At 41.3% G+C, this 25,087-nt stretch overlaps 1 protein-coding gene across 1 annotated transcript in view; it reads right to left on the reverse strand.

Moving 5' to 3' along the window:
- spop (speckle type BTB/POZ protein) overlaps nucleotides 1–11,909 on the reverse strand; it is a 95,701-nt gene extending 83,792 nt beyond the window's left edge. Inside the window, exon 1 of the mRNA XM_062408849.1 lies at nucleotides 11,833–11,909. The gene's annotated coding sequence lies outside the window, so the exon portion shown is untranslated. The remainder of the gene's footprint in view (nucleotides 1–11,832) is intronic.
- Nucleotides 11,910–25,087: the final 13,178 nt, after the last annotated feature.

Below are 25,087 nucleotides of genomic sequence, written 5' to 3' on the forward strand. Positions count from 1 at the left end.
AGTGAATGTGTGGGCTCACAAGGTGGCTTTTTAATAGGTTTGGAAAGTAGAGAGAAAAACTTGATTATGACAGCTCTAACATAATTAAAACAACATTTAAGGCATAATTTTAGATTGTGATATCATAGACCCCTGCAAACAGTACACATAAAAAGTATTTTGGACTATATATCCTCCTCCACAGCTCCAACAAACTTACCTCTCTAAAATTAAAGGTTGCAGAGCAAAAGCAGCATGAGATAGAAAAACAAACATCCTTCCACCGCATCATTTTATGTAGAAAATAACCAGTGAGAGAGGAGATTTTACAGAACCATAGGAGCTATTTCAGGTAGACTACAGGAGTTGGATATGTACATAGAGAAGAAAGGGAGGAAAGAGAAAAGCTTGGGGCTAAATCATTCTCCCCTGCTAGTGTGCACATGGACAATAGTGGACACCAAAGACACATAGCTGTTCTTATTATAGTTCTTAATGTCTGCTTGTAATTTGCTTGGTGCAGACCATGCACAGTTGATGTCAACGTAGTGTAGCTGTGTGTTTGTGTGTCCAGACACAACCAATTGGAGGCACAGTGTGGCGCGTAGCTCCTCTGATGACATTTATGTCACTTGGACCCTTGCGTAGATGCAAAAAGTATAATGCTTGCCTGAGAGGAAACAAATTGATTAAAGGCTGAAAAGAGAGGGAAAGGGGGGCAGGCTAATGACAGAAGGAAGAGAAGAAAAAGACAAGTAAGTGAGAAAATGCAAATGAAGGCTGCCGAGCAAAAGAGGGAAAAGAGAAAGTGAGAGATTACAACAGGAATTGCTGGACAGGAATCTGAAGAGAAGAACAAAGCTGCAGATGAAAACGTGCAGCAAGAAAGGGGGAGCGAGAGCTCAGGAGGAAATGGCAATACATGAGAAATGATGGGCACATATCACACAGCCTTTTGCTGCTTAAAAAGGCAGAGTGCTTCCTCATATGTCCTTCAAAACATAGTGCTGACAGCTTCAGACATCACATCACAACATGTTCCAGGAAAGAGAAATGCAGTAGCCAGAGAAAATGAAAAGATGAAGAGGGTTGGCAAGAAAGAGAGAAGGGTAAAATGAAAATGGTAAAGATGATCCAAAGAGAGATGGTCCATGGCAACTGCTTGTCACAAGCCAGGACCACAGGGAGGAAGAGGAGGAGGAGAAGGAGTGCAGACTGCTACTCCTCTCCTCAGTCCTGATCTCCCTGGCTGTCCTCCACAGCAGCTGGAGGCTAGACTTCGGCTCCTCCAGCAGCCATTAGGGAGAGAGGCCAGGCCTTGGGAAGGGGTCATACACAATCACCGACCAAAACAAAACTCAGGGATGCACATCTGCATCATTAGCAGAGAGGCCCAGAGTCTCCTGATGTCTATTCACTGCAAAACAGATCCCTCAGAAATGTGGCCACCACAGTCCCAGTGCACACAAACACCCTCTACACAATCGCTATCCAGCGATGTCAGCCTCCTCTTCATGAATATTCATATGCCTCATTAGCACTCAAGTGGGGGAACACGGCATATTGCATGAGACTCCCCTTACTTGGAGAGAGAATGAGAGTTGAGGGAGGGAGAGGAAAGGGGAAGAAGAGATGGGACACATGGTGATTGTAGAGGAAGCAAAGGGGAAGAGAAGCAGAGTAAGAGGCAAAGCCTTCTTTTCACTGCCAGCAAACTTTTTTGAGTCTCAAGAGTGAAGAGGGAGAATGTTCCATATTGTTCCGAGAGCTGATAAACTCCTGCCACTTTTCCTTACGAAGCCAGACTAGGGCAGTATGAAAGCAGCGTCAGCAGCAGGGACAGCACAGCGGGTGCGCAGGCAGAGAATTACAGGCCATTTTACCCGACAAAAGCACACGCAATAAAAGCTTTAAAACAGCTGCAATTTCTCTGCTTAATGTCTGGTTGTTCACAATAACAGCTGAAGTGTTTGAGATATGTGAAAATGCACCTCAACACAAGCTGCAGCTGTACAGACATTCGTGCAACCCTTCGTCTTTGTTCAGCAACAAAACAAACCCGCACATGCAGCCGTACAAAGCCCGGCTGTCTAGTATACAGACACTGAGTCTGTCAGTCCAGTCAGTCAGACTCTTTCTCTCTGAGCCACTTGCCAACAGACACACACACGGACAGATACAACCAAACGTAGAGAGGGGATTATTTTTCTCTTTATGTTGTAATGCCAGTGAATCTCTTAACAGGAACTGCCAACAGGGGAAATCTCCCATCCTGCAGCTGTGTCCTCAGAGAGACCCTGGAAAGTGTAGAAGCAGCAGACTCCATTTCCTTGACTTTTTGTCCGTGGTTGTGGTGACACAGGCATTCGGACACTAGCAGAGGAGGACATGAGGTGAAGTTGGACGATGCCCAAATACTTTGCCCCACCAGTCACTCTGATCCTTTAAAGGGCATGGACAAAAAAAACATGCAACCATAATTGGACCAGGTCTCTGGAAATCAATACTGCTGCTTACATGAAGGGCCTTTACCAAAGCTATTTCATATTCCAGCATCCACACACACTTGCAGACAAAAAAAAACTTCAATTTCAGAACGGTATGAACTATCGATTCACAGCCATGGTTCAGACTCGTCCTCCGCCTCTCCCTGTCCTCTCTTTTTACCAGTCCCCTACCCTTGACACTGCTTTTCCAATCTCTGTTAAATGGAAACGTGAATGTTTATGTTCAGTAGTGAGAGTGACGGACTCGTCCTTATCTGTGAACTTCATTAGACCACCATTCAAATCCCTCACAAGTGACCTACTGTGGTGTTACTTCAGTTGGTCTGGGACAAGGTAATTCTAAGTCTCATCCCCTGGTAAAATGAATCACTGGAAGGGCATCTAGAGCTATCTTTTTGAAATATAACCAAGTAACTCTTTCCCTGCACTAATTGAAAAATGCAGCTACTTACTGCTCTTTCTAAATGCATTTCGATGTTTTAAAAAAAATTTAAACATTGTTTGCTCTTTATTTTTGCTTCAGTCAGTAACAGCTGTCAAAACAGCTGATTTGTGTGTGGCCTAGAAAAAAAGTTTCAACTTAATTACTATTTACAGCAATAATGAGCAATTATTTTCATACTTGATTAAACTCTACATTATTCTCTTACCTAATTTGTTAACCGTTTCTTCAATAAAACATCAGAAAATAGTGAAATTGCCAATTACAAGTCAAAAGCAGCCAAGCTGAAATATTCAAATTCACATAAATCCAATGCAATTCTATTAAAGCCTGAGAATACCAGCAAATACTGACACATGACTAAAGCTGGAACTAGTCATTTAGTGGCATGTTTCCTTTAAAATTGATCAAAGCAACGAGTTAATTGTCTTAATTGTTCCAGTCATTTATTGTCAATCAAATAATCAATTAACTGGTAAATTGAAAAATGTGCAGTCACTTCCGATCTAAAAGTCTACACTGTGTTTTTCTGTCATTTACGGTTGTGTTTCTCTCCTTTCCTCTGCTCTCACTTCCAGAGTGTGTGCGTGTATGTGCTCGCCCTTTCCCACACACATTTCAGGGAGGAGAGACAGTTTGAAAAGTTAAATAAACCTTTCAAATAAATGTTACAATTCACTCTTAAAACCAAACACGGAAAAACGTCTAACCCTGAACATCTGAAAGTGAGTGAAAGCAAAAATATAACAGCAATCTGGCAAAAGTGGCGAGGAAGTTAGCAGCTCTCCTGCTGTTACATCTGCCCCCCCCCCCCAACAGAGGACTGGCTTTGACCCATAGTTGTCGGAAAGGAAATACATTACCTCTGCAAGACTAGGGGTGAACGATTTGGGAAAATTATCAAATTGTTTTTCCCAAATATTGCGATTTAATATGCGATTTTTTTTTTTTTATCCTCTTTTCCCCCCAAAAAAACATAATGAATGATTTAAATATGACCACCACAATATTAGATACATTTACTGTATAATATTCATTCCCACATTTTAATTGAATTGCTCATTACAGAACCAGGAACAACGAATCAGTGTGCATTTAAGTAATTTAATCAAAGTCATTGTAAGTATAAACACAAGGCATGCACGCTGCGATTAGAAAATCGCGTTTTATCATATCACGATTTTATCACAAATGCAATTAATCGTTCAGCCCTATGCAAGACTGATATTAATTAGGTTAGGTGCCAAAGTAAATAAAATGTGCACTTGTATAAACTTCATTCAATCTTTTACCACTCAGACCACAAACTGTCCAATTTGCATCTGTACACAACAACAAAAATGAAAAAACATGACACCCCCCCCAGAAGCAGTCAAGCTGGGATAAACACTGTTAGTAATGTCAATTTACAATCTGCATGCAACAACTATGCATATAAATGAGTAAATAAGTTCAGTTAGATCCAAATTGAGGATGTTATTGTTATTTTCATCTCATTTAACATATAAACCACAGTTTCTGGCTTCATGGCTTTTCTTCCTGGACACTTTATCAATATTCTAAACACATTAACCCTGGTTTTGCTTTCAACATTTTACATAAAAATGATATCCTTCTCAAATGCCAAATCAGACGATCTTTCAGCCTCCACAGAGCTGCGTTTGGTAATCAAACCATTTGGATGGGTCAACATATTCCAGGCATAAATGCCAGATAATATCAGCAAATTTGGATGTGACTTTTGGGCAGTGACACTTCTATCCAACTGTGTTGTCATTAATTCATATTCAGATGGCTTCCGTGGGTCACACGTTGTGCTGAGCAGCCTGGCGCAGACCAGGGACTTGACCAGTTCAAATCGCGGGTCCAAACTCAGCATGCATGCATGATTTAAATACATCTAAATGGCAGATGGCAAGAGAGCCAGCTCATGTCTGGCTCTAAGACAGAAGCAGTGATGTGGGGGGAGGCAGACGATGACGTACTCGAGTGAGGAATGGCTCGGCTTGTCTTTAAGATGACTTTTCCTCTTAAAACATTCACTTCATCTGTGTCACTGCAGCTCTCAACCTGTTATTGGAATATAGCGCCCGACAAGAACGTTGGAAAACCATTCGATGCCGACACTGTCTGCATCAGTCACACGCTGACACTCACATACACACCGAAAATACATTTCATCCTCCACATCCGAAACAGCCAATAGCACTGGCAGGCATTTGCGACCCCAATCCATATTTCAATTTTCCTTCTCTCATGCAAACTAATTCAATACTTGCTTCCTTCCCCCACATGTGATCAGCTATGTGAGAAATGAGCTTCTTCTCGTGCTGCCTCTATAAAATGCCCAATCAGAGATATTTTTGAGAGAGCCTCTGCCCACATCAATTATGTCTCGGTAGGCCTGCACAAAGGCAGATTCTTGGAAGTAACGCTTGAGGATGGAAAATCTGTGCTTTATAACATTCTCACCGCAATGAAGCACAAAATGCAAATCGCTTCTCTCCACTTCCTGTCGTCAGACTGCGTTCAGCCCGTCTTCCATTTTTTAGACTCTAAAACTACATCGTATACTGTCAGTGTCTATATCAAGGGCTTAACTACTCATGGTTTCCAAGCTATTAAATAAGCATCAAGTATTAAGCTGTGGGTCAGTCTGTTGAATGAGTAGTTCTTATATGATTTGCTCTAATTTTAGATTTGACCCTGAGAGTGGAATTCAGCTAAAAACATTTATCAGTGGAGATTTATGAAGTTGTAAACATCCCTCAAAGCCAAAGACAGAATGCAAACGCTGTGGGCTGTGATGCCATCGGCCAACTCTTCTTGGATTCGATCCACCGACGCAGCTCAGGAAACAAACCGGCCACAGTGACGAGCCAAGTTTTAGGGGGAATATATACGTGTGTCGTGTGAAATCAGGCTCATCAGATGGGATCCATTCATTTGGATTCTACAATGGATTTCTGTTTCTGACGAGGGAACAATCTCAAAATGCTCCCTCCTTTTTGACTAGTATTTAATATACTAACTGCTGATGCATTTTCCAATCAGACACCACAGAACAGACTCGCTCATCTTGACATCGCTCCCTGTGGCGCCATCAACAAAGCACAGACACAAATAATAATATGACTGTAAACAAATACAGTACATGGATAACTGGCTGCGGCAGAGACAAACTGAGAAATGGTGCAGTGCAGAAGTATTTTGTTTGATGGAATTCACTTTATTGATCAGTATATTACCAATCTTTACATTCACTACATTTACATCAATATAAAGTACTAAATAAGTAAACATGCAGTATAAATATAAGGAAATATTGAAATAGTAAAGATATATGGCAAGCAGTCCAAGATGTCAGTCTTTGAAATGTAGATGAGGATTGATACTGTTTAATGATAAATTCTTATATGAATATCTATAAGAGAAGACACAAATACAACCATATATATAGAACTTAAATTGAGAAAATAAATAAAAGACATCTTTTCTTCATAGTATATTCTGTCAAATAAAAGTTTTCATATTTGTAAACATTAACCTGGTACCCATACTGTGTCCATACCGATATTATCTGCCAACGTATGGGCTCTAGTAAAAAAGGATGTACATAGAAAGATCTAAAGATTCTATGGACAAAAAGATTGCAAGTATTGCACAGTTTAAATGACATTGCACTGGAGTTAACTATTGGTGCATTTGAAAGTCAGGATCCTGGTGCTTGTGGTCGAGCGGCAACGAGGCTGGTTGTTAATTCTGGAAGGAACAACTTTCGTTATACCCTGAACATGCAGGGGCATGTGTCCTCGACAAACCAACATAACCATACTCCTTTAATGTTGCTAAAATAGGCAACGATGATTAACAACACGCAGCGATACACGGGAGTCTGGCCGCACTTTTCCTCACAAGTCATTACCCATGTAGAGGGTGAGGCAAGCAGGTAATAGCGACAAATATAGGGGCCTTAAACGTCGACAGCTTTACGATGCCTGAGCGGCCACTACGACTCCATTCCTGTCAGATCCTATTAGCTTGGCCTCCACTGTGCGTTTCGATTGGCTCTTGGCCTATTCCCAGCAGTTACAGAAGCACCTCCCGTAAATAAACCAAATGGCTGCATCTTGTAGGGTGTGAAGGGCGGGGGGGGACGGAGGGAGGCGAGGGGGGGTCCGGGCAGCTGGGCACTTGTGTGTAAAGAACATCCGACAGAGCGGTTGAATAGTTTAATATACAGCACCGGGCTAAATGGACACAGACGACAAGAGGGACAGCTCGACACATATCAGTGGAAGAGTTTAAATTTGACTGGTGTTTAAGAAGAATACAAGCAGCCGGGCGAGGGAAGCGCTGTTAAATCAAGACAAGTGGTCTCATTCCACTCCACACACACTCCCATAAACAAAGTAAAAAGTGTATCTGCCAGCTGCCAGGTGGAAGTGGAAGGAAAGGCCACCTTTCTAATATCCGTTTCTGATGCACACAGCTCAGCAATATGAAACTAAGCATCTGGCCTGTCCCCTTCAAACTGATCGTGTTAACAGCACAATTGTCACAGATCCTCACATGGAATTCATTTGGTTGGTTCACCTAAACAGCTTTTTTCTCCACTCACCAAAAAGATAATTTTGTGTTTTTCAATTTAACGAATTAGGGATTGGGATCACAATGTGGTTTTGCCACCAACACTCATCCACCAGATGTCCACTGGACATTTTGAGGAAGAGAAGAGAGTGAGGATGTATTGGTTGTTGTCCAGCTAAGCCAAGAGCTTTTTATCCAAGACGCTTCTCTTCTTTCTTTACAAACCAAATAGCCCTGCAGTAAAATTAAATGGATTTGCAAATTCTAGTGACAATTATTAAAAATGCAATGCTTGACATGCTGCAGCTAAATTAGTTTTTTTTACTGCATTTGGAACAGGTACAGATAAAAAAAAGAACTGGATTGAAAACTAAGTATGCTGACAGAAGAAAGGCTGGCAGTGCTGCTCACAAAGTGAAATTTAATCAGCTATTTGTACTTCAAACTTCTGAAAGAAATAATAATATGCTGGAAGAAATCTATTTGGGGGGACATACAATAAAGTAGCATATATGGTATTTGTAATACTAATTAATATAATAATAAATGAGATAGAAGTACATGTCAGTTGCATACAGATATAATTAAAACAGACCTTTGAATACATGTGATTGTTTCTGTACTATTCTTTTCAGAAAATTGGATGTGTCATAGCAGGAAGAGCACAGCAGAGTATTTGATACAAATAATGATGGCTATGGTATCAATGAGCCATGTTCAATCATAGACTGTATAACCATAGACATGATAGCTGCCCTTAAATTAAGCTGAAGTGTCTCTATCGCCCCCTGGTGGTTTTCTACAAATCAAATAAGCTTTTCTGTGATGTCAGCGTTCGTATCTGAGATATTTTGGTTTCATTTCCGGATAGTGGGAGGATATGAAGGCACGTTGTTCATCTTTATGAGACAGTCTGTGTGCTCAGCAGAAGCATCACATAACTTAATATAAGGGTCACTGAATGCTGTGTATATAGTTAAGACAGATCAACCTCCTGCAACAACCCTGACCCTGAGGCCGATTTATAGTCGGATTTTACACAGGCACGCATGCACACAAGACACACAGCACACCCCTTGCGTGCCTGCGTGCCCCCTCTTGCGGCTTGCCTGCGTCCGCCAATTTTTTTAACTATACGACAAAGCGACGCAAGCCTCACGCAGCCCGCAAGGCTTGTGATTGGTCTGCTTACTACATCCCGTCCAGAGTCTAGTTTCCGGTTTCATGCCCCATAAAACCGGCGGAAATCAGGGAAGATTTAGAAGAACGAAAAATAGACCAAATAGGTGAGCACTTGGCAGAAGAGATCTGCAAGTATGACCACATGTATAACCCAGCACTGACTGTCGGATTTGTCCACCAAAATTAGGCTATGAGGAGCCGGAGTGGCGATGTAAATTATCAGTCGACGAAGAAGAAGACGTTTCTTCGACAAAACAAATTACTCCGCCTAGTGTTCTGGAGGTGAATTGCGTTGCACAACACGTTAGAGGAGCATAAACCAAAACGAGTCCGTCGATGCAACAGCCGCAGTTGCAGTACTATAATTCGGCCTTAAGATCTAGACTTGAGGTGTGTGTCAATAATTACTTAATAATTAACTTTTTTTATTAAAACTCCACATAGTGACATTACATCTCATCCTTTTATCAATGAGTGTCAGCAAGGGACATTTTTTACGCTGTGCTGAAGCGACTGAGACAACTGCAGCAGTAAATCTGTAAAATGAAGTCAAATACTATCAGAGAACAGCAGAATGGGTTTTCTTTTCCCGGATGAGCAGCATCCTTTTAAAAACACTCACACACATATTTCCACAAACTTTTACACCAACATAACTCATTGTACCGACAGATATATAAAGAGTGTGATTGACAGTAGGAGAGGAACAGTAAAATGGTAAAAATGCAAAGCCAGTCTACAAGTAATCTTTGAGATTCAAATATTTTCACCCATTGACTGTTATGAATCAAACAAGCCTCCCATTCAAAGCAGTTCTGAGCTCCCACTTGCCTCTCTACTCATGCATACAGTTCCAGCACAGTTGAGTGGAAAAACATTGTGGAACAAACCAACTGAAACAGCTACTCCACCAACTTGCTCCTCATTAGTCACCACAACTAAGAATTGAGAAGTATTTAACTGTGTTTTTTTTAACAGTTATAGATTTATTCAGGATTATTTCATTATTGTTAAGTCATCATGATTTATTTTTACAATTTATCCAAATAGGTAGTTAGTCAATTGTTCATGACCTGGATCTATGTGTTTTGTCAATGCAATTGTTTTGTCATTAACAAGCCGTCAATTAGGACTGAAAAAAAAGTTAATAATGATAAACCAGGTTGATTCTTTTCTCCATTAATCAATAAATTGCTTTGTCTATAAAATGTCAAAGCAACAATCCAAAGTGGTGCCTGTGTTCAAATGTCTCCCTTTGTCTTTAGAATCATGTGACAAAGAAAACAAATATTATTTGATTATCAGCAAATGTTTGGGTTATAAAATTAAAATAAAATTAGTATTTGATTATTCACATAGCTGCTGATTACCATTCTGTTATTTTACTAATTGTTTAATCAACTCATTGCTGACTATCTGATCTTGTGTTACTTTTAAATTGTTCGTTAAATAGTGTTGTAACGTTGCCGTAAGGCTGCACATAATATTGTCATTATTGATTATTATTACAGAGCTGAAGATAATGTGTTATTTAGCCCAAGACAACTAAATGCAGCAAACTCTCATTTTTAAGAAAACGACTTGTCAATTATTGAATTACTAAAATAGCTGCTCTTAATTTCCTGCCAATCCACAAAGAATGAATTCAACTGATTCGTAATGCTCAAGAAGTAGACATGAATCAATTTTAGTTTTCTTGTCATATCATAAAATGTACTTCTATTGATTGACATTCCTGCTCCAAACAAGAAAAACATTAATTAATATGAAAGTTGTTTTCTGTTTGAATGACCACTGTTTTTTTAAACCCTTGAAAATTTTTCTTTTCAATCAAACCAATTTTTGATTTCTACAATACAACATTTTCTCACGCCCTACTTTATAAAATCAGATTTCAGGCCATTTCCCCATGAGGATTTTATAACCCATTGCTATTGTTATTACACACCAGTCTGTTCCTCAACATCCAATCACCCTATCATACTCCACAAGGTTTCCCTCCCAATCCTTCTGTCGCAGATGTGCTTGGAGCTTGGATCTAATATAGACCTGCAACAATCTATTCAATTATTTGACTGACAGAAAATGGGTCTTTAAAACTTATGATAATCGATCAATCATTAAATTCAGGAACACCTGCTTCTCCAGTGTGAGGATTAGCTGCTTCTCTCTGGTTTATACCACTTTGTTTCTGTTTTGACTGGTGGTTTTGACAAAACAAGGCATTTAAAGTTCAGTGTGAAAATTCCTTGATAACAAAGATTTACTCAAAAGGTTTTTTTCTCTAACTTTCCCCCACATCTCACCGTCCTCATAGGGGGACTGAGTCTGCTTCAACTGAGGAACTTGATCGAAGAGGTTTGGTGCCGTCCTCTGACATCATATAGACTAAACAAGCAGCGGAGAGAACAATCTGCAGATTAATCGATGATAAAAACAATATTTGCGGCCAGCCCTTGTGTTGTTGTTGTATTCAATTAAGACTCTAAAGCGTCGTAATTGTGAGTTAAATCCCAATATTCACCCTGATGGGGCCATTTATGAAACTGAGTCAATATTCTCTGACTGAAGAAATAAACCCACTTCATCAGTCTCAAAGCCACTTTATGACGACTTGTTGCACTGGTATCGTTGTCACGTCCCACTATATGGCAGTGGCCTCTCAGTTCGGGCTCTCCTCAGTCTGATCTGCAGGGGTTCTCAGTGTAAAGAGCTGCTGTCCCGCGCTGAGCATGCAGATGCATCATGCAATACACAGGTGGATTAAACTGCAGCCGGCTGGATCACTATTTGGCAGGATTCGCCGACTGAACACGTGTTCTGCTAGTGGGCTCATTATTTTGCATGAGGGAAATTTGCCCGCTGATGTGACGTCAGCGTCAAAGCAGCGGCAAGACGTGGAAAAATGGCAAAAAAACGCCGGGAAGTGCTTCCCAAAGGCCGGCAACACAAATACCCGACCCGCACGCTGGCTCACCTGCTAACATTAGCCAGCTAGCGGCTAATGTTCACGAAGTATAAAAGCGCTGCGAGCGTTAAATCAAACTTACAACCCGTGTCAATGCCGGTGATGTACTGTGACGCACAGGGAGTCAGTGTAGGAAGAGGTTGTTCTAAAGCCGTGACACTCACCTTTTATTTCGTAGTTCCATGGAAGCGTTGAAGGATTTTTGACAAGCGCTGTCACCGCACTTCCGGGTGAACCTGTGACGTGTAAGGGCGCGTCACAGGCGTGTGGCCATGCTGGGATTGTTTTGATTGCAGAGCAGGTCGATTCTCTTAGGAGGAGGAATCTCACTGGGAATTTGTTCCATTAAAGACAGATTTTTTTCTCGGTAACGATGTCAAAGAGACTTTTTTTTTTTAATTCAAATCAAATATATGCAGCTAAAAAGACACGTGATTGATTTTGCATCAATATTTGAGATCCCTGCAACTTCTGCGAACTGGTTGATGAAACAATAAATGTTTTGGGTCTTTTGGTTGGGTGTCTATGTTATAAGGATAAAAACTGGACAAACAAATCAGTGTCAGGATATGGATTTTTTTCTATGTTTTGACAGTGATGATATAGATGAAATATTCCACAGGTAGAGATGCACTGACTCTAAAACAAATGTTGATACATTATTTGAGTACTTTTAACGTCTGGTTAATTTTTCTGTCTGTCTGTCTGTCTTGCTTTTTCTCTTTTGTTTTTCCAATCTCTGTATCTCAACAATAACTTTAAAATTATACTTGACAAGTATACTTAGGTATGCTTTTCACATTTCACTATTGCTAGGGATTGGATATATAAATGAGTGTACAGTGTCTTTGTGCAGGTCTGGGGGCTTTGCTGCTCGATGAGTTGACAGGAAAAGACGTGCGATAATATGATTATGATTGTGATGCCAGAATTCAAATTGAAAAGAAGGCTGTGCAGGCTGGTTTATTCTGCAGATGTGTGGAGGCAGTATTTCAGATATTAAGTCTCCGCATGTGGGTATAGCTGCCCGTGTAGGTTATCTTGGCAATTTCGCGATGTTATAGGAATATCGTAACATGATTTTCTCTTTTGAAGATTTAAATCTATTCATCCAACTTCAACAAAAGCACATGGGATAACTATGCATTTGCTGTGATGCTCATCCAAAAGGTTGTCTGGTGGGATATTTATTATAAGGCAAAGCAAATTAGGCAGATAAACAAAAAAAGTACGGTCGAAATCTGGCAATTGAATAAAGAAGAGAGAAGAAAAAGTTGTTAAGACACCTGGATTTTTTTCCTCTATGGAATGTTTGATCTCTTGAGGAAGACAATTGCCGCAATGATGATATTCATGAGATCCTTTTTCTTCTCTGCTGCGTGAAACAGTCCATCTCCCCACAGATTTAAATTCCATACATCTTTGTTGACACTGTATTGCTGCTCTCATATTGTAAACAGTGATCTGAAGTTTTTTTTTCATTCTGTTTGTGCTTTTCTAATGATTAGTGCTTCCTCTTCATGATTCATAATGTGGAATTGTCCCAGGCGGTGGGATGTTTCAGAACATGAAATTGTATTACTGTGTGACGACCCCAGCTTGCTGCACAGGTCTGGCACCGTGTTCAGCCGCGGCTCAGCTCTGGAGTTTTATGCAATTATAAATAAATAAGCATGTGGACGGGAAGAAGACAGGGCCCTATGGGGACAAGCTGAGAGAAAATAGAGGAAGTTTAATTAAAGCTGCAAACTGCACTCCCACACACAGACACACACGCACGCATGCAGAAACATAGGCAAACCGATAAACGTACAAATGTTTGTGTATGCGTCTCCCTTGCAACTATACAAAAGAGAAATTATGTGAGCGTGCATGTGCCGTGTTGGTATCCACATGCACATGAGTCTGTGTGTGAACATGTCTACAGACCATATCACAGACGGGAAACGTGAGTCTAGAGTAATCCCCATGATGTTTAGATAAGGTTTTCCAAACTTCTTTATCACACAGTTTTGGATGTTTTACCTCCCTGATAACAAAGGCAAAGGTATTTTAATTGTCTCTTCCAGTACTTCACCCCCAGTCACCTCGCTATCACACCCTCTACACAGCCACAGTGAAATGGTTTGGTGTACGCCGCTGTGTTTTTTGTTACATTATTTTCTGCAAAATGATTGAACCGCCAGTCTCCTTGTAATTACCTGAGGGGTGCAGGCAAAAGCACAGCCAGTAAAAGGTTGATGAGGGAGTATTGAATTTGCACTTCAATTAGAGTGCTTATAAAGTGTGGATTACACAAGGACTCCAGGGCCACAGCTCTCACTCAATTACCACAGTGCACTACGGAGGGAGGGACAGTGTATGCAGGAAGGGGTGGACGGCCAATAGGCAGCGGGCTAAAGGAGCAAGGTGACGCGAGAAGACAGGAGGAGAAAAAGTAAGAGATGTCAAGTATTTGTGCGGCCTGAGCCAAGTATTTAATCGGGATGGATCCGTGCAAAGACAAGGACGGAGGAAAGGATCAAATGAGGAGGAACAACTGGGGGGAGATCCATCCATGTGTGACTCGGGTCCCCCGCTCAAAGTCCTGGCCTTGGATTCAACAAGGACGTCTGAAAACATGCATCCATTAAACAGCCAGGCGCTACACAGTGTGGCACCACACTCATTCCAAATGCCTGTGTGTGTTTGTGTGTGTGTGTGTGTTTGTGTGTGTGTGTGTGTGTGTGTGCGTATGTGTGTGTGTACGCACACATTAATTTCCATTCTCTGTGTTGTTTACATACGTCTCCTTCAAGTTGAGGGGGGTTCACGGAAGACTCTGTTCAAAATGAAGCAAGAAAAAACCTCAACAATGTGTCTGAGTCCCTGAGTAAATTCTCAAATGGATTATTGAGCCAATGAGCGAAAATCAGCAGCCATTTAGAGTGGATTTGTCTGCAAGGCAGCGATAAACGGCAGCTCGCCTTTCCACGGCTTAGCTCCTTGATTCTGAGAAGGAGATGCTTGAAGGACATGCTTTTAGAGTAAACAAACCAATGGCAGGGAAGAAAGAGGGAAAATTTCAATTTGACTGCACGGCTAAAGTTAGGAAGACGTAGTGAGATGAAATGAACGTGAATAATTAATTGTTTTAGAGCTAAATGCAGGTTTCGCGGTGTTTAATTACTGGTTGTGATGTTTGCCCGAGGCACGGTGAGTTTTCAATGATTTAAAGATTAAAATGTGTAGAGGGATCCCTTTTAGAGTAAGTTGCATGAGGAGGCTGCACAAAAACAGCATGAGAGGGTTGTAAGATACACACCAGAGGTTTACCTGAACATAAGCTGTTTTCACACATGAACTTGGAAAAATGTCGAGAAAATTGGGTTCCATTTACCTGAGTTAGTCTTTTACATATTAAAAAGGCAGGAGGAGATTTTCTGTGTCCGACGCGAGCACAACACCAGGAACATGTTTATAACATTCAGGTGAGGGGGGGTGCCTGAGTAGAGCAGGAAGGAGGCAGGAAAAGACATAAATATTCTGTTGCAGAAAGTATTGTTGAACTGGACCGTTTTAGTGAGGGAGCTTTGGATGTACTGGTCGATCTAAGTTCCGACCCTCACGTATGGTCACAAGCTATGGGTAATGACGAAAAGACAAGATTGCAGCCGAAATATTGTTCTCTGTCCTATGGCTCAGCCTCAGAGATAAGGGTGAGGTGTAGAATCCCTGCTCCTTGTCGTCCTTGAGGTGGTTCAGGCATCTAGTCAGGATGCCTGCTGGCTGTCTTCCGTTGCCCCAACTGGGAGGGGACCCTGAAATAGACACAAAACTCGCTGGAGGGACTCTATATCCCATCTGGCCTGGGAACACCTCATGATCCCCCAGGAAGAGCTGGAGGTTGTGGCTGGGGAGAGGGATGTCTGGATATCCCCTTGGCAGGCTACCTAGGACCCGAGCTTGGATAAGCAGGAGACAATTGAAGAATGCAGAGAGCAGTGTTTTTGTTTGCAGCACATCAACAGCGACCCATATCGCCGGAAGCTCTAGAATCTCGTTGTCTTGCTATGTCAACACTTTTATTGTTTTTTTCTAGTGTAGGACTCCTCTTTTTGTCCTGATATATTTGCATTCTTCCAATTTTGCTTTCATCTCATGAACCTATCCGCTTACCGCAAAAAGGGGATTTTATATCAACACGTTTCTTTAATTTCCCCACTTCTTCTTTCTGTTCAGATAATCTTTTCCCCCAACACCTATCTCTCTCTCTCTCTCTCTCTCTCTCTCTCTCTCTCTCTCTTCCATTGCTACTGTCAACAAAGAATGTGCAGGCTTCCCACAGGCCCTAAAGGAATCTCTCACACTACACTCACATAATCACTTCAGACCCGGCTGTTTAGGCCGACATGTCCACTGGGACTTACCAGCCACTCGCTGCAGTCCAAATCAGAACACAAAGTGAAAAAAATAAAAACAAAGATTAGTGAAAAAAAAAAAAACAATCTGCCGCAACGGTGAAACAAAGAAGTGGAAGCCAGACAGAAGAGCGTGACCGGTCTGAGAACATCAAGGATTTGTCATCCGGTGGCTGAGTGTCACACTCTCCTCCTGCAGTAATGGGATGATTTGGGGGCCTCCTGTATGAAAATGATAGACTGTACTAGTCGTCTTTTGAATACACAATACACACTCGCCCATTGTGTGTGAACGCGCGTTTATATATGTCGCTTTGTGTTTGTAGCAGTTCCGGCAGGATTCTCTGTCTGCCATAAGCCCAGTTTAAATTCCATCATCCTTTCCAAAGACCAAATGGGATCCAGAGCTTCATCCACTTATATCATAGAAGCTGCGTTTAATGACATGTTTAATGACTCCTTACATCGGCAAATGAGCTTTATTTGAAATCTTCAGTGCTGTCAGGAAGAAGCTTTTTCTCCTCCAATTAGAGGCATCCTTTGGAAGATAGACTCCCTGTTCAGAGCGAGGATCATTTTTTTTCTTTCGATGGAGAAAGGAGAGCTGTTGATGCTCAGTCCCTCACTAATGTCAGACTCAAACAGGCTGGAAATGCCTTAAAACATCAAGGTGGGAAAATATCTTTAACAAAGGCAGGCAGCGACTAGAGCCTCGTGGGAGTTGATAGCTCAAAGAAAAGAAATGAGATAAATGTATCCATTAGATTAGACTCAAGATCGCCTCATTGTGTTTAATGGACATAATCTTCACTTCTCACTTTATTGTGTTGATAATATTTCCGATTAACACTCCACTTTCACTTTTCCTACTTTTTTCATATCGCAATCACCTTTAGTGAATTTCCATGTCGAGTAGTTTTTGCACTTTGAGTACAATAATGATTAATGACAACAGCAGTTATTAATGATAAGTTAATGATGTATTTATGTCAACATAAATGCTTCACTGAAAAGTTGGCCATTTGCAAATGTGTTTTTCCGAATTAGGCAAATTATAATTATGAAAGTAGCACATCCTTGCTGGAAGTGTAGTTTGCCTCTATGAAGCAAATTATTAATATCTTAATTAACAACTACAACGTGAAAAGAACGAGACACGTAACGAGAATGAAAGATGCTTGTTTTTCTGGAGCTGTCGGAGGCTGAGTTATGCAGCTCAATCTGATTGACTCCACAGGCTAATTCCCCTCCAGCACTGACTTGCACAGAAGCATTTGCATAGCAAAGGGTGAGTGTGTATAGAAGCTGGAAGGTTTTCAGGGTAAACATATGGGAAATACGACGACAAGAGCGCACATGGTTTTGAATATTTCTTATGTAATGAATTGTTTCAATATGAAATTGATGATGATCAAAGATATTACACAGTTCTGTGTTTTAAGTTCAGAAAACAGAAATCATTAAATTTAAAGGGAAACGCTTTGGTGATTTTCTTTGATGAAGTTGGACTCAAAAAAGACAGATTAAAGTAGATAATACATTTCCTTATGAAAATTAGGTGTGAATGGAAATACTTTGCTGAATCCAAATGAAATTGCATCATGTCACCAGGTCCTTGCGTGGTCCTGCAGGTGCAACAGGATTATGCCAGGACAGAACCTGCACTTTCCTGTTACTAACAACAACTTTCAAACAACACACGCACAGTTTGTAACACAAATTTTCTTTTATTAATCTTAAAGTTTTTTGGAAAGCTATAACTCACAGAATATGTAGTTAGTCGAATAACAAGCAAACTGATCTTCATGTGTAAAAATATTGGCAAAAAATTAAGCCATCTTGATTGGCCCCTGGTGGCTTTTTGCAATGTAAGTCATAGGCTTTTATCATACTACTGTTTGTTCAACTGTTCATTTGTTCGGTAAGTTTTAATCAAATAATTGATGCCATTAAAACAGGGTTAGACCTCATGATTGACAGCTGAAACTGAATTCTGATTGGTCATGCATGTGTATCGGGGCGGGGGGGGGTCGTACCTTGGCTGGGTCACCTGATCGCTTCCGAGACTGAGGCTCCAAGAGACATCACAAGGTCAATATCCTGTATATGGATATTTCAGTTCGATCAACCATCAACCATCGTTATTTACTATGAATTAAATTCGTCCCAAAATGTAATGTCGTAGAAAACTGGAATACTCTTTCATCAACTGTTTCGAGCTACAAATAAGAATAAAGGAAAAACTTGTTAGATCAGTTTATAATATATTCCACTACATATACTCTGATGAGGCCTTCTCCTGTGTCCTTTAAAGTGCAGTCATTAACTTCAACTAAAGTAGTTTATGAGACAGGGAGGACACTGGCTGTCTTTCAAGGCTTTGACACGCTTGGCTTCATCGCAAACATCTTGCACTATTACTCGGCTCCTAATTCAGAGGATAAACAAGGACACGAAACAAAATGCCAGAAAAGTAGCTGCGTGAAGAGCAAATGGAGCAGCATCCTGTCAACAAACACTCCATTTGTCATTTCATTTAACCCCTTCATCTGCTGTATCTGTGATGCCGGCCGCCTGATTTTCTTCCCGCTATCCAGCAGCTGAAGCTCAGTGGAAATGTACAAAACACTTGTTTTTCTGATACAGCTGGGGCATAATGACCTCGTGCCACAGGTCAAAACATACTTTTCTTTCCTCCAACCCCCAAATGAGGCTGCCTCTGGTCATTAGGGAAGCCGCGCTTTAGAAACACAGAAAAACAACCCGCGCCGTGGCCATTAAAGATGCCATCGACTTTTTAATTAAGTCTCATAAAGCGCCTATCAATGTGAGGGCTGTAATGTACAAGGGCATAAAGCCAATCCCATCCCATTTCTGTGTTCTTTGAGGCTTTAACAGATCTGTTCTCATTTCACGCTATTAGAGAAGGTCTGGGACTGTAACACTTAACATCTCAGCGGTCCCCAGCCTAATTTCTCATCATGTGCCATAATCCAATTCCATCATTTCAATAGTGGCTTTTTATTCTCTTCTCCGGCAAATATCGTGGCAATCCAGGTCCTAAATGGTCCAAAAAGTTTGTAAAGTGTGAATTGCAATTTCAATAAATAGAAGAAAAAGCTAAAAAAATAAGCTTTTACAGTGTTTTAAATATCACGTTTTGTTCCAAATATGAGATGTTTCCAAAGTAAAAGATGTTTTCTGCTGTTTTTTTGTTTTGTTCCTTGGAACAGTGATCAAATTAGCCCCAGACAACCTGAGACAAAGTTTGGAGGTCTGGAGGGTTTGCAACACAGAACCAGGTCACAGATGTATATCATATCTTCATCCTCTGTCTGTTACAGTGTTCAAATATCCGTCCTTTGACTCACAGGTGCCTTGTGCCTTGATCTGAGAACTGTAGTATGGTGCTTTGCTTTCTTAGTGTTAGTGAGTTCTCCCCTGATAGCCTACCCAAATTGAAAGCATGGATAAACTTTTCTGAGTCTTACATAGACACAAATCCTTTAATTTATGCTTTATTTTCATGGTGATTTTCCTGATTTTGGTGAATGAATCAATTTCTCTATGCTTTTTTTTTTGTTTACAATTTCAGTCTGTTTGGTTTTGCAACATGGCACAGCTGATAAGTCCTATCTGTTTTTTGAAAGGATATTTACACCATTTGAGTGTTTGTGTCAGATAAACAGGAAGGAAATCAGGACAAAAAAAATGCATGACCTCGATTGACGACTTCAGCCTCTCCTGTCACCAAACACAGTTTGAATCCCTCTTTTGATTTCCTCTGTAGAGGAATCATTTGGAGGGGAGGTGCTATTGGAGAACCTTCACTCACCTCACACATGGGGCAGGTCACAGTGACCTCAAATCACCGCACATCAAGTCCCGAGCAGCACTGGGGCTACCAGGCTGCAATAAGAAGGCCGACCTCCTTATCTCCAGTTGGCACCAGATGCCGTATCTAATGCTACAGCCAGAAGATGCTGGAAAGTCGGAAACTTTCTAAGGAAGTCCAAGCCAGGAACTGGAACTGGGTGGATTCACTGCAAGATTTCCCAGATGCAATTATCTGATATCATGTCAGCCTGGCATGCTGTAACCTTTAATATTATTATATACCTCACAATGGCCTAATGTTGTTTTGGTTGTTTTTTTTGCAAGAAGCTTTCAATTTAAATGCACCCTTTACCATTTACCATGCTATTACTTAATCTATCACTCTTCTGTCTGTCCAAGTAGAAGGATCCCTCCCTTGTGATCCACCCTGAGGTCTCTGCATTTCTTTTTCTACATTTCAGTTTTTTCCAAAGGTTAGTTAATTGCACAAAATTGAACACTGCACTTCCTTGGGCCATTGGGAATTAACATGTCTGAAGCCAATAAGATGAACAGTTTGCTGGGTATGCGTCCCACAGACAGACGTTTGTTGAATTAGCAGGTAGATAAACTCTGAACTGTTGTGTAGTAAACTGTATAGTCAGGTTGCTTTGGTTCACTCTTTACTATGAAGTACAGAGCCTTTTTATACACAATATTTTGTTTGCTTAGAGATGGATTGTATATTTTTGCATGCTGGGTATAATAAGTGATGGTGTGAAATCCAAATCATGACTTTTGAACTCTGCAACCCACTAAAAGAGCTGTTTTCTCTTTGGAGTGCAGTAAGTGAATAGATTTACCAGCTCTTTGATGAACACATGCTCAGCAGCTCCTCTGACCCCACCGCATAAAAAGTAAGTCAAGCTCCGTGTTTTGTGTTTTGAAAGACAGAGTGCGCCGCTTCTTTTCCTTCTGAACACATTGTGCCGCTCCCGCTAATCAAAGACCTCGAGTCGGGTCCGGGACATTATCTTCAACCAACTGCATAAAGGCAGGAGAAAGAAGGTAATAAGGGTTAGCAATATAAATCAGCTCGCAAGAAACTCTATTATTGGTAAAGTAATGGGGACCGACGTTGTTTGTAAGCTTCAGCTGTTTGCTTAATTGCAGATCTACAAGCAACGCCGGCTCTCATTTACATATGTAAATCCTAAGCAGGCCAACGGAGCTGTTCTTGGCAACGCTTCTGTTTGCCTGCAAGAAGGAGGAGGGGGGTGTGAGGGTGGGGGGGGGGGGGGGTTGCTGTGCGCCAAGAGAAAGTGGGAGAGAGATAAACAAACATATGGAAACTAAAATAGAAAATGGAGATGGAGGGGATCGTTTGAGAAGTGATGAGCAGAGGCCGTGACGGAGCCACGGGGTGAGGCGACGGATCGAGCGGAGGTGGTGGGTGGTGGATGACGAGTAGGCGACTGTCAGCGACTCATGAGGTCACCTGAGCCCACCGTCTCCACGCTCCCCCCCCCCCCGGACACATGGCAGCAGTCAGGACGGGTAGATAGAAGGACATGTTGCTCCTTCGTGTAGGTTAGACCCTGAGAGCGCCCCCCACCGGTTGTCTGACAGTTGACAGTGTCCTCAGAGCAGATTCCCCGCTAGGTTCAAGGACTCACACTGATGTACGCAGATGTGCACAGATGTTAGCGGGCCTGGGACTGTGATCTGCTAGCATTAGTGGCACGGTGTGTTACTAATTCATATAGACAGCTGGGGACAGTAGGAGCAGGTCCCCAGTGTATTACTCGCTTCCAGACAGCATGCCATCAGCTAATTTAGCCGGGACCAGTGTGTGTGTGTGTGTGTTTGTGTGAGAAGAAGGAAGTGCCGTCAGGTAATTGTAGAACGAAGGAAGTAGGAGCTTGTCTCAGAGAGCAGAGATTTTTGCAGCCAGACACACTTTGATCGTCATATACCAGAGAGACGCTGGTAAACAGTGAGAGCGCGCCAGCATGGGGACATGCAGAGAGAAAAGAGTTCAAAGTTTAAATCCACTCCTCTGAGAGAGTGGATTTGGTCACGCTGTCACATGTATAGACACTTGCTTTCTCTCTGTCCATTATTGATCTATATGAGTTGTAATCGCTGTGCCTGTTTAAATTAATCAGCAGGATAACAACACAAAAATCAACCTATTCCCATTTCATGAATATACATTAATGATTCCAATCATCCACTGACTGTTTGGAGGGAAAACTCAGGTGTGAAGGAAGTCATGCATTTTACATTTACGACACAGTTTGACTGAAATATAATTAAGGTGGAACTGCAGAGATGTCCATTGCATCTAGCCAAGAGGTGATTACCAGCAAAATAAAATCTTCTTGCATGTTTTCATTTTAATTGCAAGGCTGATGATGGGCTGAAACCATACGACGGCCAAAGATAGAAACTGTTGGATGTGTCTCAGCATGCTTGGTAAAATAATCATGGTGTTACTTGAAACGGCATCAGACTGGAGGAATGGAAGCCAGTTACTGATATACAATTAATGTGACCTGGCAGCAGAAGAGTCTGGTGTCTCTTTGGTCAATCTCTATCGCTCTCAATCTTTGCCTCCTTCACACACACACACACTCACATACGAGTGTGTACATACACACACACAAAAGGCAGGAGAAATATCAATAAAATTCATTGCCACGTCTCCGCGCATTCCCACTTTGCTCTCCTCCTGTTGACAGACTCCTCCTCTCTCCTGCTGCTGATTTTCAGGCTGTCCTAATTCACAGATCCTCCTGAGGAACCATCAAAGTGCAGCTGCCTGTATTGTGCGTCTTTGTCCTGCTTTACCCGCTCGTTTTACCCCAAAGTGTGCGCAGGTGCACTCACGCAGCTTTACACATTTGGTGCAAAGAGGGCACATTAAAATAGAAGGTGTCCAGAAATTAAACCTGCTCCCAGATTGACCAGCGCACGTTTAAAGTACATGTTTGTGGATGTGGATGGTTGCATGTCTTTTTAATAATATCAAATAAACTCCTCTGTTTCGGCCTCCACGTAGGAAATCTAACCTTCATTTTGTTTCGCAAGGCCATGGTGTAACATTTTGAAATGTTTGTTAAATGGAAATTCTGATTTTACACATTAAATGTTCATTGTTGGCAAGTACTTCTGCTATTACAGCATATAGAAAATGTGCAAATCCTGTTGTGGTTCCCAAGGGAGATATGCTCAATCTGAAACATCGCCTCAAGTGATGTCCCTGGAGTCTGCATTGGTTGTAGCTAAAAACTACAAATCTGACAAACAAAAGAAAGATCCTCCATTATAAGACCAGATCAATCATCTCTGCATCTCTGCTAGTAGATCAGCTGCTACGAGCATGAAAAATGGACACTCTGACCAAACTGCCACCAGTCAAATTAAATTGTAGAGTGGAAAAATGAACCATATACAACACATTATAATTTTGGTTCTCAAGTTCATCCATCCATTGAGGGTGGTTGAGGGCTTGAGCCAATCCCAGCTGATATTGGGTGAGAGGCGGGGTTTTCAGCTCGCCAGCGTATACCCTCTTTTCTTATGTTTAATTAATTTGTGTCGTTTTTTATCATTGGAATTCTCTTTTAAGGCTCAACCAACCCAAAATATCAGATTCAGCACCATGGACAGCTCCAGTCTGGAATTTGTCCAATGCCAGCACACGGAGAGAATTAGGTTTATTATTTGTTTTCCATCGAGCATTTTATCGAGTCACAGTTAGGCTACATGTTAGGTTTCTACAGACAAATGTGGATCTTTGAACGCCTACAAAAACACATTCCCTCTCTGAATCAATAATCCAATATGCTCAGTCAGCGATAACAGATGATCTGAAGATAGGTACGACGTGGTGCCAAGAGGCGCGTCCATCACGCCTGGCTCACACACTTCAAGTAAAGGGAGGACTTGCCAAAAAGCGTCACTGGGGGACTGCCAATCACCTGCAGTAATGATAATACTGGAGACGAATGAAGGCAATAACTAGCAATGGGATTAGGTCGGTTCTAAAAGTGTGAACGAGGGAGATTTGGAACATTCGTCTCCTGCGCTACTCTGCAGATATGTCAGTGCAGGTCAGTGACTGTAATGTGAAACGTTTTTTTAGTGTATATGCATATTCAAAACTAAAACCAGACTGAATGAGGTGTAGATAAGGAAAGTCTCCTGGTCACTGCAATAAAAACTGGATTATACTTATACTTATGTCTGGATAACGACATCTTTGTTATCCACTATCAATCATAAACATCCAGATGTTCATTACTGTTTGACCTAAGTTCACTTTTTTTTGCTTCTACAAAAATATTTTACACAATTCACCACCAGTACTGTATGGGTTTATGCAGCTGACTTTGTTGGCAACATCAGCTCATCGTTTCAACCTGCTTAAATCACATATACGCCATGTACCTGAAGGCTCTCGGGGGGGGGGGGGGGGGGGCCTTGAGCAAACTTCCCCCTCTGACTGTCAAACACTTACAGTACGTCCTCCATCAGATGCTCCAGGGCATAAAAATAGCACCATGTGTTCACAGAGGTGCGTTATCACACCTTGGAATACATATTTACACATTAATAACCTTGAGCTGATTTTAGGATGTGATAATCTGTCACATGCCACTTATTACAGCAGTGAATATCATTCAAAGTTTTTGAAACTCTTGCTGTTTGGAGAATCTGGAGTTAAATCATAGAAAGTAGATCATAAAGTAAAAAAAATAAAGTAGAAAATAAAGTAGAAAATAGAAAGTAGAAAATAAAATAAAAGACACTTGTATGAATGCAGTTTCACTGTAATAAATACAACAATAATTAAAGAGCTTTTTTTAGAGTGTCTTCAATGCATTATGTTGGGGGCTGTGGCCTTAACCAGGTGATTGTCATCATTTTCTTTGATAATTAAAATCAGAGTTTTCAGAAACTAACTGAACGCTGGTCTAAACTCCCCCTATGCAAGGTTTTCATTCCAAATTCAACCTTCCAGAAATCTAAGATTTTTTAACAGTCCCATCCGACAGTCCCTCCAGCATAACTCACAACCCATTCATTTATATCCAATACACGCAATTAAGTGAATTTTATTAATCATGCCACTTTTTCCAAAGAATTGTATTTTTCCTTGTGGAGCTGTATATCGGGTTTTTGTAGTGTTGTGAAG

This window comes from Platichthys flesus, chromosome 16, assembly GCF_949316205.1.
Source record: "Platichthys flesus chromosome 16, fPlaFle2.1, whole genome shotgun sequence".
In the NCBI taxonomy this organism is placed as follows: Eukaryota; Metazoa; Chordata; class Actinopteri; order Pleuronectiformes; family Pleuronectidae; genus Platichthys; species Platichthys flesus.